General features: G+C 50.9%; 1 protein-coding gene across 1 annotated transcript in view; it reads right to left on the bottom strand.

The window, feature by feature from the left end:
- LOC119957339 (phytanoyl-CoA hydroxylase-interacting protein-like) overlaps positions 1-11,696 on the bottom strand; it is a 72,784-nt gene extending 61,088 nt beyond the window's left edge. The window contains exon 1 of the mRNA XM_038785239.1: positions 11,516-11,696. The gene's annotated coding sequence lies outside the window, so the exon portion shown is untranslated. The remainder of the gene's footprint in view (positions 1-11,515) is intronic.
- Positions 11,697-15,224: the final 3,528 nt, after the last annotated feature.

Below are 15,224 nucleotides of genomic sequence, written 5' to 3'. Positions count from 1 at the left end.
CACTTTATAAACCCACAGTAAACATCTTAACAGATATCAACACCAATAAATCCCCAAAGAATACAGTACTCGATAGATAACCCTTAATAAATTCCCAAACAACTACCGGAAGACAAAAGACCCTTTTTAAACAGTGATCAGGTTTAAATTCTCTACTGAGAGCTGTCAGCACTTTGAAATCACCCAATTGATTTGGAGACAGTCTTTAGTTTGCAGAGAGACATCCTCATGCAGCTCCTTGCTTTGCCTGCAGCTATCCAGCTCTCAAAATGAAACTAAAACACATCCTGTAGCAAACAGCCTAAAACGAAAGTAAAGCAGACAGCCCAGCTCCACCCACTCCCTGACATCACTGCAGCTCTCTAATGAACACCCATTTCTTAAAGGTACACCCTCTACAGCTATTTGATAAACACCCATTTCTTCAAAGGTACTCTCACATGACAGTATCAATACCTCGGGGGGTACATTGTTTCAGAATGGGAGGTCTCCCTTTTAAGATGGTGGCAAGGAGATTTTTTTTTTCTTTCTCTCTGTTTAGTCTGTGAAATTCTCTCCCCAGGGAGCAGTGGTGGCTCCGGGTTGTTGAATTCTGAGGTCACGATCGGCGCCGTCGAAATCCAAGACTTTGACATTGACCCTGGGAAATGTTTCAGTGAGATCCTCCATTAACACGGGGAAGAGTGTGTGCTGCCGGAACAGTATCCTTGTGAAGGAAAGGACATATCGATCACACTGGCTCACACAATGTCAAACCACAGGCTCTGCCCACGACATTGTGATAATCTTTCAACCAAGTCACTTTCTACAAAGGTTTAATCCAACACTGCTGATTCAGCAAGGTGTGGGAGGGGGTGGAGGGTGACGGCAGCAGGCATAAGCGTAGGTGTCAGTGGTCTTGGAGTCTGAACCAAGGATTTCACTGCGGAACCACCCCACTCCCTGTAGGTTTCCCCAATTTTGAATGACAGTACAAACCTTCACTTCCACTAATGACGCAAATACCAGCAGGAATCAATCAGCTTGAGAACATGTTCCTGCTAAGTTGCAACTGCGATCAGCCACGCAGCATCAAATCATAGAATCCCTCGGAGGATAGAATCCATTGAAGGAGGCCATTCGGCCCGACGAATCTGCACCGACCCTCTGAAAGTGCACTCCCCCGCCCTATCCCCGCCTAACATGCACATCTTTGGACACTAAGGACAATTTTTAGCCTGGCCAATCCTCCTAACCTGCACATCTTAGGACTGTGGGAGGAAACCGGAGCACCCGGAGGAAACCCTCGCAGGCACGGGGAGAACGTGCAGACTCCGCGCAAACAGTGACCCAAAGCCAGAATTGAACCCGGATCCCTGGCGCCGTGAGTGCTGACCATTGTGCCATCAAGCTGCCCCCTTGTATAGCAGGCCTTGTTCTGGGTTCAAGCAGTACGTTGTATCTTTTTTAAAACTGGCGACGAAATTCTACAAGGAACATTGCCAGAGAGTAGTTGATGATCCTGTTTAAAACCAGCCAGACCTATTCATGGGGAAGGTGGCCGACGCCCTAGCCTTTGCTTCCCCACTCGCCCGCCGGAGAATCCTGCTGGGCTGGCGATCGGCAGCACCACCCACACCTGCAGACTGGCTGGCGGACCAGCCGGAATTCCTCCACCTGGAGATGAAGTTTGCCATCTGAGGGACAGAGGGCAGCTCCCACAGAGTGCGGAGGTCATTCATCAGCCTGTTCCAGGACCTGCTCGGCACACTGGTGAGGAAGGGGGCCTTTCTCTGGGCTGATCACATGTTCAGCTGCGCACGGTTCAGAGAGGATGTTAACTGGCACACTCAGATCGAACACTGGCACACTAGCATCAAATCAGCAGTGCCCACTGACACACCTAGCTGATCTGCCCACTCTGCAACCCTCCGAGCCCTGGCACCACCACCCTGACTATAATAATGTCCGGCATGGCCCATAGTAGAAGGGCACACACTGGACAGACTCGATTTGAACGCACCCATAGGGTAGCCAAACTTTGTGGCCAAACAATCAAATTGTAATCTTCTTCTATTGATAGTTCAGTGTCAAATAAAAACAATAGTTTACCCTCCAGGCCGAGCGCAAAACAACAAGGGATATCTATTTTGAGCGTTAAAAGTTTTTACAAATTATAAAATTTGTTAGTGGATGGGTTAATAATAATAATCTTTATTATTGTCACAAGTAGGCTTGCATTAACACTGCAATGAAGTTACTGTGGAAATCCCCTCGTCGCCACATTCCGGCGTCTGTTCGGGTACACGGAGGGAGAATTCAGAATGTACAATTCATCTAACAGCACGTCTTTCGGGACTTGTGGGAGGAAACCGGAGCACCCGGAGGAAACCCACGCAGACACGGGGAGAACGTGCAGACTCCGCACAGACAGTGACCCAGCCGGGAATCGAACCCGGGTCCCCGGCGCTGTGAAGCAACAATGCTAACCATTGTGCTATAGATGGTGCAGCTGATGTATGTGTGTGTGTGCGCATTTGTGTGGGTGTGTACGAGTGTGTGTGTTTGTCTCCATGTGTGTGTGTCTATGTGTATGCGCGCATGTATGCAATTATATATGTGCGCACATGTATGCGTGTGGGGATTGTCACACGGCTGGGTAAGTACTGTTCTTAATACTGACTCATAATACAAAATTATTCAATGATACCCTCACAGGTTAGCTCACACTGAACTCTTTTTTTATTAAATCACCACACCCCATTTGATAAACAGCCGTACGTATTCAGCAGTCCATGAAACACAACTCCGGTCTCGCCCTGTGTATCCGGAGAAATACTTCTATCCTCGCCCTTTAAATCATCTTGAGAAGGATGCTCGCACCAGAATCCCACTGGAGCTTCGCAAGGCACAGAAGAGGTGAAAATGTCGCACAGGCACATCTAGTCCATGAGACGTCCAATCGCTGAAGCGTGGTGCTGCAAAAGGGAGCCAGTGCTGCCATTATTTAAAGCGCTCGGCACCCAACTTGTAGGGAAGGTCCCTTTGAAGAAGTGCTCATTTCAAGGTGTGTGAAAATGTTTTTGGAGGTCTGGGGGATTTGACAGTGAATATTGCTACATCCTCACGGATTGGGCAGAGGAGTGGGTGACCTGTCCAGAGAAAGGCTGCAATATGGGAGCTTGGGGCTCGACCTGCAATGTACCATTCACGTGTTGGCCAATGGATGGGATAACAAGTCTTACAATCAGCAGAAAGAAAACTGAAGTAATATACAAGCCTGCTCCAAGAAGGCATAGCAGTTAGCACTGTTGCCTCACAGCGCCAGAGAACCAGGTTCAATTCCGGCCTTGGGTCACTGTCTGTGTGGAGTTTGCACGCTCTCCCAGTGTCTGTGTGGGTTTCCTCCGGGTGCTCCGGTTTCCTCCCACAGTCCAGAGATGTGCAGGTTAGGTGGACTGGCCATGCTGAATTGCCCTTTGGAGTCCAAAGGCGTGCAGATTAGGTGGGGTTACGGGGATAGGGCGGGGGAGTGGGCCTAGGAGGGTCGGTGCAGACTCGATGGGCCAAATGGCCTCCTTCTGCACTCTAGGGGTACTATGGATCTCAAGCCCAAGGTGTCAGTCCTTGGCCAGAACCTGGCAGCAGTGGATCAGTTCACTTATCTCAGCAGCACACTCTCTGTGTATATCAGTAACAAAACACATGCAAGAATTGTCAAAGCAGGTGTAGCCTCTGGCAGACCTCGAAGACCAGTCTGAGAATGAAGAGGAGTTTCATAGGTTACGGCGTATAAACTGGCCCCAAAATCATGGCGGGATTCTCCGTTTCAGAGATTAAGTGTTGACGCCGGGACAGAAGCGGTGGACTTCTACGACAGCAAAACTGGTGGTGGTCGAGGAGCAATTCCAGAACCGTTAACGGGCTAGAACCGGCGCCACGTGAAATACGAGAGATTGTAATGAAAATCGGTTTCCGATTTGCTGGGGTTGGCAGTGACACTCGAGAGGCTGAAAAGCTGCAGCCGCACATGAGCACTACACTCCCTACACACACACATCCCAGCCAACAAGATGGCACTGGTTGTGCTGGAGCGCGTCCATCCCATTGATGGTTCGGCTGGGGCCAGAGGGTACCTAAGGGGTTAGCCTGGGGGGGAGGGGGGATGACCCATGAGACTCGTGGCACTAAGTTCACAGTGGGCAGTCAGCGCCGTGCACAGCTGCATGGCTGCTTTGCCGGCTGCGGCAATGGTGTTCTGTGCCCGTCCGCCCCGCCCCCATAGCCCACCTCCGGGCCACCCCTCGCTCCTCCCCCTGGCCCTGGCAGAAGCCCCTGGTCAGCGGCACAACTGGCAGAAAACTATGGTGATACTTTCCGTACCCACTCTCTCTCCCTCAGCAGCCACGTGCCAGTTTCCCACAAGTGAAACTTGTCATCGGGAATTCCCCCCAGTGGAGGTGGAAAATCACGGAGGCCCCGGAGAATACCAGGTCAGGCCCAATGATATACCAACAGCGTTTACTGTACGCGCAGAGTAGAACGCAGTAACGCCTCTGTCAAGGCACCGGAGCGTGGCATTCTGTCGTGTGCCCGCCTCGATTTTCGCCTCAGACGCCATTCTCCGCCCAATCACGTTTCTCCATTCCGGCGGAGAATGGCGCCCCATGGTTTTACATACACGAGGCACCCACCCACCACAAACCTTCCCCTCTTCACCTTTCCAGTCGCAACATGCTATACTCAACATCAGTACTGAGCCTCAAATTTTCACAGGACAAGTGGATGTTTTACTGAACAGCACCTTCCAACTGGGTGTAGCAAATCGAGCCGGTGATACAGGCCATGTCGCGAAGATACATGGGAGCTTAAGACAGGCTGACACAGAGCAAATCCCGCATGGCGAATGACCAAAATGGCGACCGCCAATTCCTGCGTTTCATTCTGAGTAGTTACGCTTTAACGGGATTGTTCATAGCTTCAGAGGTCGACCCGAGACCTATAATGGTTACAGTTTGAATTTGTGACCCCTAGTTTTTCGACTCAGGTTGGCTGATAAGCAATTCCAACTGCTCTGACAGTGCAGCCATCTTCCCCAGCAAAAGATGGAGCCTCATGTGTCTCGCCAGGGAGAGAGATCATTGGAAAGATGTTCCACGGCAACAGTGGAGAGAAGATTGGAGGCTACGTCACTGGGAGCTTTGAGGAGAATAACCTCTCCTTTTACTTTGAACACAGGTGGTGCTTACACCGGTCTCTGCTGTGCTGTAGTCAGGCTAAATTCCTTCCTGGAGTGGAAAGGCCTTATGCTGAAGGCCCCTCTATTGGTTCTGCCACAGTGGGCAGCCCTTGCCTCAAATTCGGAACTGTATTGGTTCAAGTGGCACGCTGATAAGTGGAAAGTAAATTTCTAAATGGGGAGATGCTGAGGAAATCAGAAGCACAAAGGGATTTGGGAGTCCTTGTTCAAGATTCTCTTAAGGTTAAGGTGCAGGTTCAGTCGGCAGTTAGGAAGGCAAATGCAATGTTAGTATTCATGTCGAGAGGGCTAGAATACAAGAACAGGGATGTATTTCTGAGGCTGTATAAGGCTCTGGTCAGACCCCATTTGGAGTATTGTGAGCAGTTTTGGGCCCCGTATCTAAGGAAGGATGTGCTGGCCTTGGAAAGGGTCCAGAGGAGGTTCACAAGAATGATCCCTGGAATGAAGAGCTTGTCGTATGAGGAATGGTTGAGGACTCTGGGTCTGTACTCGTTGGAGTTTAGAAGGATGAGGGGGGATCTTATTGAAACTTACAGGATACTGAGAGGCCTGGATAAAGTGGACGTGGAGAGGATGTTTCCACTTGTAGGAAAAACTAGAACCAGAGGGCACCATCTCAGACTAAAGGGACGATTTAAAACAGAGATGAGGAGGAATTTCTTCAGCCAGAGGGTGGTGAATCTGTGGAACTCTTTGCCGCAGAAGGCTGTGGAGGCCAAATCACTGAGTGTCTTTAAGACAGAGATAGATAGGTTCTTGATCAATGAGGGCATCAGGGGTTATGGGGAGAAGGCAGGAGAATGGGGATGAGAAAAATTTCAGCCATGATCGAATGGCGGGGCAGATTCGATGTGCCGAATGGCCTATTTCTGCTCCTATCTCTTTTGGTCTCATTACACCACACAAATGCAAGGTAGTGACCACCTCCAATAGAAGACAGTCTAAGCACCTTCCCCAGACATCCAATGGCATTATCATTTTCACAGCCACCACCGGAATTTTTTTTTCAAATTAATTTAGAGTACCCAATTCTTTTTTTTCCAATTAAGGGGCAATTTAGCGTGGCCAATCCACCTACCCTGCACATCTTTGGGTTGTGGGGGTGAGACCCACGCAGACACGGGGAGAATGTGCAAACTCCACACGGACAGTGACGCGGGGCCGGGATCGAACCTGGGACCTCAGCGCTGTGAGGCAGCAGTGCTAACCACTGTGCCACCATGCCGCCCCTCACCACCAGAAACTGAACTGGACCAGCCAATATAAATAAAAGCCAGACAAATGATGGGTATTCGATTGCAAGTGACTCACCTCCTGACTCCCCAAAGCTTGTCCACCATCTACAAGGCACAAGTCAGGAGTGCGTTGGAATACTCTCCGACAACAGTGCAGCTCCGACAACACTCAAGAAGCTCGACACCATCCAGGACAAAGTGGCACCCCATTCACCGCCTTAAACATTCACTCCCTCCACCAGCGGCGCACAGTGGCAGCCGTGTGTACCATCTACAAGATGCACTGCAGCAACTCACCAAGGCTCCTTAGGCAGCACCTTCCAAACCCACGGCCTCTACCATCTAGAGGGACAAGGGCAGCAGATACCTGGGAACCCCACCACCTGGAGGTTCCCCTCCAAGTCACTCACCGCCCCGACTTGGAAATATATCGGCCGTTCCTTCACTGTCGCTGGGTCAAAATCCCGGAACTCCCTCCCTAACAGCACTGCGGGTGTACCTACACCACATAGACTGCAGCGGCTCAAGATGGCGGCTCAGCTATGTCACAAGAGTGAATAAACTACAACTTCAGAGGCACCGACTCTAGGTTGACATTCTAGTGCAGTACTGAGGGAGCTCTGCACTGTCAGCGCTATTGTCTCTGAATCTAGCATTAAAGTGGAGGCATTTTCTGCCATTGGTCAAAGGACCCACAGTAGCATTTAAAGGTCAATAGAGGAGTTCATGCTGGGTGGCCTGGCCAATATCTTTGCTTCCCCCAGCGCCTGAAGAAATAGATTATGTTGCAGCTTTGGGATCTTGCTGTGTGCAAAGCGACTGCTGCACTCCTTGCAGTAGAATGCAGGCTGCATTTCCAAAGTAATTCATTGGCTAGAAAATGCTTTGGCTTGCCCCGAGGTGGTGACTGTTGCTATTTGGAGCAGCACGGTATCATGGTGGTTAGCATAAATGCTTCACAGCTCCAGGGTCCCAGGTTCGATTCCCGGCTGGGTCACTGTCTGTGTGGAGTCTGCACATCCTCCCCGTGTGTGCGTGGGTTTCCTCCGGGTCCTCCGGTTTCCTCCCACAGTCCAAAGATGTGCGGGTTAGGTGGATTGGCCATGCTAAATTGCCCGTAGTGTCCTAAAAAGTAAGGTTCAGGAGGGGGGGGGGTTGTTGGGTTACGGGTATAGGGTGGATACGTGGGTTTGAGTAGGGTGATCATTGCTCGGCACAACATCGAGGGCCGAAGGGCCTGTTCTGTGCTGTACTGTTCTATATACAAGCAAACCCCTCTTTCTCTGCAAAAAGCTGCACCACCCATTGTAACCTGTAGTGTTTATACTGTGGTGTGCATCATCCACCATCAACTGGCATATGATATGAGAATGTGTCCCACGGTCATTCGCCAAAGTATTTAATGTCCTGGGTTCTGGAGAGACTGTGTAAGAGAGAGTATCTCTGGCGTGATAATGGCGCTGTTACATTTTCACGGGTTCACGCAGAGACTGCAGACTTTGAAAGCTGCTCGAAGCTCACATCGGCCCCATTCCTCCTTCGGCTGCTGAATCCATGCTTTGCCACCACTGAGCTCAATGTATCCAAGCTGCTCTTGGCTCAACTTGCATCCTCCATAAGCCTCAGCTATTTCAAAACCAGGTGCCCAGACCCTGTCTTGCCCGTGTCTCCCGTTCTTCCGAAAGCATTAAATTGAAGATCCTCGCACTCATCTTCAATTCCCTTCTCTCCTCCATCCTTACATTCCTGCCTCCTCCCGGATCAACTCTCGCCTCCAGTCTTTTTTCCCCATCTGTTTTGCCCATCATTGGAGGCAGATCATGCACCATCCGCAAATCCTTCTGCCTCACTCCCTCTCTAGAAACCCTATTTTAAAACGTGACCTCTTTGACCAGGCTCTCACACGCCCCCCTTGTTCTGCCTGCTTGATTGTCGCTGAAAAACCTTGGAATAGTTTCCATCTTTAAAAATAAGGCCCCACAACAATGCAACTCGTTCTCGTTCCATCACTCCGATGCCCAGACAGAAAGCGATCCAGAAAAAAACAGTTTATTCTTGTCAGGGTAAATGCTGTTAGTGACTTCCACAGCCCACGCTGGGGTTCCCATGGTAACGGGAAAACGGTGACAGCCAGAAAGATGCTCTGGTCCATTCCAGTGATATTCACCGTGAGAACAGAAGGTGGATAGTGTGAGGAGAGACAGTGGCTAGTGAAAGGGGAGAGCGAGACACAAAAAGCTATTTACACTGACAACCCATCTGTCTGCACATGGGCCGGCGAAGTGGGCACTGAGGTGAATGCCCTGTACAATGCTTCATTCAGCCATTTTCTCCTCACGAACACAGATCTGGTTTCATCCGATTGTGGGTGAACCGAAGCTGTGTTTGCGATCTGTGTGCTGCAGCGCACAATGCTGGCACCACTCGTGCATGTCCAGCGAAGGAAACAAAGGTCAAAATGTCACCCAGTCCGTGCATGAAACAGTTCAACTGGTGATATTGGTGTGTGCGACCCCGGCGTGCGTGTCGGTGTTAGTGTGACCGTGCACCACAGTGGGCGGCACGGTGGCACAGCGGTCAGCTCTGCTGCCTCACTGCACCAGGGACACAGGTTTGATTCCAGCCTTGGGTCACTGTCTGTGCGGAGTCTGCACATCCTCCCCGTGTGTGCGTGGGTTTCCTCCGGGTGCTCCGGTTTTCTCCCACAGTCCAAAGATATGCAGGTTAGTTGGATGGGCCAGGCTAAATTGCCCCTTAGTGTCCAAAGGTGTGCAGGTTAGGTGGATTGGCCATGCTAAATTGCCCCTTAGTGTCCAAAGATGTGCAGGTTAGTTGGATTGGCCATGCTAAATTTCCCCTTAATGTCCAAAGATGTGCAGGTTAGGTGGATTGGCCATGCTAAATTGCCCCTTAATGTCCAAAGGTGTGCAGGTTAGGTGGATTGGCCATGCTAAATTGCCCCTTAGCGTCCAAAGATGTGCAGGTTAGTTGGATTGGCCATGCTAAATTTCCCCTTAATGTCCAAAGATGTGCAGGTTAGGTGGATTGGCCATGCTAAATTGCCCCTTAATGTCCAAAGATGTGCAGGTTAGGTGGATTGGCCATGCTAAATTGCCCCTTAGTGTCCAAAGATGTGCAGGTTAGGTGGGGTTACGGGGATAGGGTAGGGGAGCAGGGTCTTCTTTCAGCGGGTCGGTGCACACTCGATGGGCCAAGTGGCCTCCTTCTGTACTGTAGGGATTCTTGATTGTATCAGTGTGATATGTAAGTATGCCAGTGTGTTAGAAAGTGTTAATGTGTTTGTGCTCTGTGTGTGTCAATGTGTGTACAAGAGTGGTAGCTTGCTTGTGTGTCAGAGTATGTTAATATGTGTATTTATTAACGTGCACGTGTCAACATGCATGGTGTGTGCATGCATGTGCATGACTGACACCACAGCTCAGCAGCTCGTGCGATGACCTTCGAGCATTCTTAAAGTTGCATGACATATTTTTGAATCTGAAATATTCTGCTCGGCCTTTGGCCTGAGAAACCAAATCTGGTGTCTGCTCACCCTGCCCGGTGCATTGTCTTTCCTCTCTTCTTTGCTGTGCCCTCCCTACCCCTTGTCTCAACCTAGTAATCCTTCTATGAACTTGAGGCCAGTCAGCCAGCTCAAAGGGAGGTTGTTCCACACTGGGACGTATCGTCCAGCCTCCACAGATAAGTGCTTTGCGGTAAGGTGTCTGGAGAGTGATCGTGGAAGGCTGACTCAACTCTCCTCGACGGCAACCTTTGGGGGGGGGGGATCACTGAGACTAACAGTGGTGGTATCCAGGCTGCCGGCTCGGTTGCGATCATGGTTTACCTCGGCACGAACAAAATGGGGGAACGTTTCTGCAAGATTCATAGCTCGCGGCGCCATTGGAAACATTTTATGGGCAGCACGGTAGCATGGTGGTTAGCATAAATGCTTCACAGCTCCAGGGTCCCAGGTTCGATTCCCGGCTGGGTCACTGTCTGTGCGGAGTCTGCACTTCCTCCCCGTGTGTGCGTGGGTTTCCTCCGGGTGCTCCGGTTTCCTCCCACAGTCAAAAGATGTGCGGGTTAGGTGGATTGGCCATGATAAATTGCCCGTAGTGTCCTAAAAAGTAAGGTTAAGGGGGTGGGGGGGTTGTTGGGTTACGGGTACAGGGTGGATATGTGGGTTTGAGTAGGGTGATCATGGCTCGGCACAACATCGAGGGCCGAAGGGCCTGTTCTGTGCTGTACTGTTCTATATATGTGGTTTGGATGTCTCGCCCGGTCGGTGAATCGGCAAGTAATCGGCACTGCCAGTCTCACTGAGAGAGGCTGGCGGAGGCACGGTGCCATGGTGGAGATGTTCGGGGAGGGGGGTGGGGAGAGGGGGGATTCCAGCTTTCTGCTGAATCTAACCTAACGCGCACAGAGAAATCCAAAAGAGCAAGGCAACAAAAAACAATAAATGAAGGAAAGATGCAGATGTTTCAGAGAGACAGATATCTAGAAAGTGGGCGGGGGTGGAGCAGACATTCCTGTCTCCCTGTGGAAGAATTTGATCCATCCTCGAATCCACCTTCCCTTACTCCAAGTGGAACCATTCCCACAATTGTGTGCAAACCTTCCGAAGGAATGGGTGTGTGGCTGGGAAGGGTGCACACTCTGGAGGGAGACCCCTCGCTGGCCATGGTGCTGAATTGGTTAAGTGCCCACCCGATTAGGGGTAGGTGAACCTTCAGGACGTGGGGCACACCAGCCCACCATCTCTCCTAGCCCCAATGCTACCTGCTTATTTTGCTGCATTTACAGGAACCCCCAAATACTTGGGGGGGGGGGGGGTGGGGATTTGCCTCTTTCAATGCCCTCCCTCTCCCCTGTGCTCACATACCCCTTGGGGCTGGTGCTTTACTGCAGATGGACCCCACTCCCCTATCTCAGCATCCTTCCTCCTAAAGAGCACCGTGTTCAATTGCATGAAGCCCTGGTCTCCGACAGCCTGGAATAAATGCAACATATCCAACCGGTTCATGCAACCCACCTTAAACCGTGCCTCCTCGATTCTTCGGGGTCTCCCCGACGTTGTAAGTTGCAAAGCTGGGGAGGGGAGGGAAGGGAAGGGAAGGGGGTGGGGGTTGCAATAGCTGAGCCTATTCCAGCTGCATCGCCCCTTTGCCTGCTTCAGACGCTGCTGTCTCTCCTCGATGAAGCAACCTCCCAGTAACAGCGGCTCCTTACGTCAAATCGCTGCATAATCCCCCCACACCCGGGCAGTCAATCAGTCCCTGGAGGATTCTGAACAGCCCAGGTACACCCTCCCACCCCACACATTCAAGGCTACCTCACCCCCAGGCTGCCCCTGTGAACACAGGCTGTGTGTGGGGGAGGGAGGGGGGTAACCAAAACTAGAGGCAATTCATCAACTGCCTCTTTCTTTAATATATTTTATTCCACACATTATCAAATTCTTACATACAGAGGATTAACTATAGCATGCAAACCGTTTGGCATTTTTATTTGAACAAAGTAATAGCAATAGAATTTCCCTATTCTCTCCCCCCCCCCCCCCCCCCCCTCCCTCGCCTCAGCCTCACTATCCTCCCTCCCTTCCTGACTCTACCTCCCGCCACCCATCTCACCCTGAACAGCCGGCCTGGAACAGGTCAAAGAATTTACAGTGCAGAAGGAGGCCATTCGGCCCATCAAGTCTGCACCGGCCAATGGAAAGAGCACCCTACCCAAGCCCACACCTCCACCCTCTCCCCAGAACGCAGTAACCCCACCCGACCTCTTTGGACACTAAGGGGCAATTTATCACGGCCGTGGCAGCACGGTGGCGCAGTGGTTAGCTCTGCTGCCTCACGGCGCCGAGGTCCCAGGTTCGATCCCGGCTCTGGGTCACTGTCCGTGAGGAGTTTGCACATTCTCCCCGTGTTTGCATGGGTTCCGCCCCCACAACCCAAAAGACGTGCAGGGTAGGTTGATTGGCCACGCTAAATTGCCCCTTAATTGGAAAAATTGCATTGGGTACTCTAAATTTAAAAACAAAAATTTATTACGGCCAATCCCACCTAGGCTGCACGTCTTTCGGAACTTATGGGAGGAAATCGGAGCACCCGGAGGAAACCCACGCAGACACAGGGAGAACGTGCGGACTGCGCACAGACAGTGACCCAAGCCGGGAATCAAACCCAGGACCCTGGAGCTGTGAAGCAACAGTGCTACCCACTGTGCTACCATGCTGCCCTATAGATAACTCGATGAGGACACATTTTACTGTGAGAGAAGGCACCGACATTCTTAAAGGGACGTTGCCTCAAAATGAAAAATGTCCCGTTGTGGAAAAACCTTTGGGTTTCTGCAAGCCATATTTCACAACAACAGTTGACAGGGGTACCATTTCTTCATTTGGTTTTTTCCAGACGTGCCCTCTTCTCAAATATAGAGGCAGACCACACGTTGCTCTTCAGATTGAAACAAAACCTGATTCACTCCTGTTCTTTCGGGAAGGAAATCTGCCATCCTTACCTGGTCTGGCCTACATGTGACTCCAGATCTACAGCAGTATGGTCCCTCTTAGCTGAAATGGCCGAGCAGGCCACTAAGTTAAAGGGTAATTAGTGATGGGCATCAAACGCACATCAATGGAATAATAGGTTTTGCTACAGGTGTAAGAATCTCTTGTGAGATCACATCAGGAGGAACATGCTGCCCTTGGGAGGACCACAGCACAGATTCACCAGAATGCTACCAGGGCTCCAGGGGTTAAATACTAAGGAGAGATTATGTAAACGAGGCTCAATCATCAGTAAAGTGATGGAAGGGGATCCTCAACAGTGCTATCAAGCGGCACTTGCTCAGCAATAACCTGCTCACGGACGCTCAGCTTGGGTTCCGCCCAGGGTCACTCAGCTCCTGACCTCATGACAGCCTTGGTTCAAACATGGACAAAAGAGCTGTATGCCGGAGGTGAGGTGAGAGTGACTGCCCTTGACATCAAGGCAGCATTTGACCGATAATGGTATCGAGGAGCCTGGGCTAAACTGGAGTCAATGGGAATCGGGGAAAACTCTCAGCTGGTTGGAGTCATACCTGGGAAAAAGGAGTTTGGTTGTGGTGGTTGGAGGTCAATCATCTCAGCTCCAGGACATCACTGCAGGAGTTCCTCAGGGTAGTGTCCTAGGCCCCAACCATCTTCAGCTGTTTCATCAATAACCTCCATTCCAACATAAGACTAGAAATAGGGATGTTCGCTGACGACTGCACAATGTTCAGCACCATTCGTGACTCCTCAGGTAATGAAGCAGTCCATGTCCAAATGCAGCAAGACCTGGACAATATCCAGGCTTGTGGCTGACAAGTTACATTCGCGCCACACAAGTGCCAGGCAATGACCATCTCCAACATGAGAGGATCTAACCGTCGCCCCTTGACATTCAATGGCATTGCCATAACTGAATCTCCCATTGATCAGAAACTGAACTGGACCCAGCCATATTAATACTGTGGCTACCAGAGCAAGTCAGAGGCTGGGGAATCCTGTGGACAGTAACTCACCTCCTGACTCCCCAAAGCCTGTCCACCATCTACAAGGCACAAGTCAGGAGTGTGATGGAATACTCTCCACTTGCCTGGATGAGTGCAGCTCCAACAACAGCTCCGCTTGATCGGCACCCCATCCACAAACATTCACTCCCTCCACTACCGTAGCACAGTGGCAGCCGTGTGTACCATCTACAAGATGCACTGCAGCAACTCACCAAGGTTCCTTCGGTATCACCTTCCAAACACACAGCCTCTACCATCTAGAAGGACAAGGACTCAAGAAGCTCAACACCATCCAGGACAAAGCAGCCCCGCTTGATCGGCTCCCCATCCACAAACATTCACTCCCTCCCCCACCGACACACATTGGCAGCCGTGTGTACCATCTACAAGATGCACTGCAGCAACTCACCAAGGCTCCTTAGGCAGCACCTTCCAAACTCACGACCTCTACCATCTAGAAGGACAAGGGCAGCAGATACCTGGGAACCCCACCACCTGGAGGTTCCCCTCCAAGTCACTCACCGCCCCGACTTGGAAATATATCGGCCGTTCCTTCACTGTCGCTGGGTCAAAATCCTGGAACTCCCTCCCTAACAGCACTGTGGATGTACCTACACCTCATAGACTGCAGCGGCTCACCCCCACCTTTTCAAAGGGCAATTAGGGATGGGCAACAAATGTTGGCTGAGCCAACAAAGCCCACATCCTGCAATAAAGGTGATAAAACTGCGAATGAGTAAAGGTTGAATGGATAGAGTTAAGGCCTACATCAACCGTGGTTTCACTGAATGGAAGAAGAGGCTGGAGGGAACGAATGGCCTTCTCCTCCTATTTTCCTCCCCCGTCCGACATTGACCAACTTAACGCAGGATTGCAACCCAGGCCCACCCCAGTCTGAATCACGCAGCACTACCTAAGATGGCGCCTCGAGGAACAGCTTGAACATCTTGTCAAGGGCTGATGACTGCAAGCTGTTGTAGTGAAAATAGTGCTGACAGATCAAATGCCAATCTTTATTGCGCACACGCCTGAGTTACATGCGGTGGTTTATAGTTAAATGCTCCTGCCCTGTAATTACTGCAGGTTGCTCATGCATGCATCTCCACCTCTCCTGATTTGAAGTATATTATGGCTGTATTATTATCTTAGCTTCCAGCGTCCCCTGTTGCCTCTGCTTGTTTCAGCCATTCTTGCCCGTTCTC

This window comes from Scyliorhinus canicula, chromosome 26 (genome assembly GCF_902713615.1).
Source record: "Scyliorhinus canicula chromosome 26, sScyCan1.1, whole genome shotgun sequence".
In the NCBI taxonomy this organism is placed as follows: Eukaryota; Metazoa; Chordata; class Chondrichthyes; order Carcharhiniformes; family Scyliorhinidae; genus Scyliorhinus; species Scyliorhinus canicula.
This window is presented reverse-complemented; position numbering and strand designations above follow the sequence as displayed.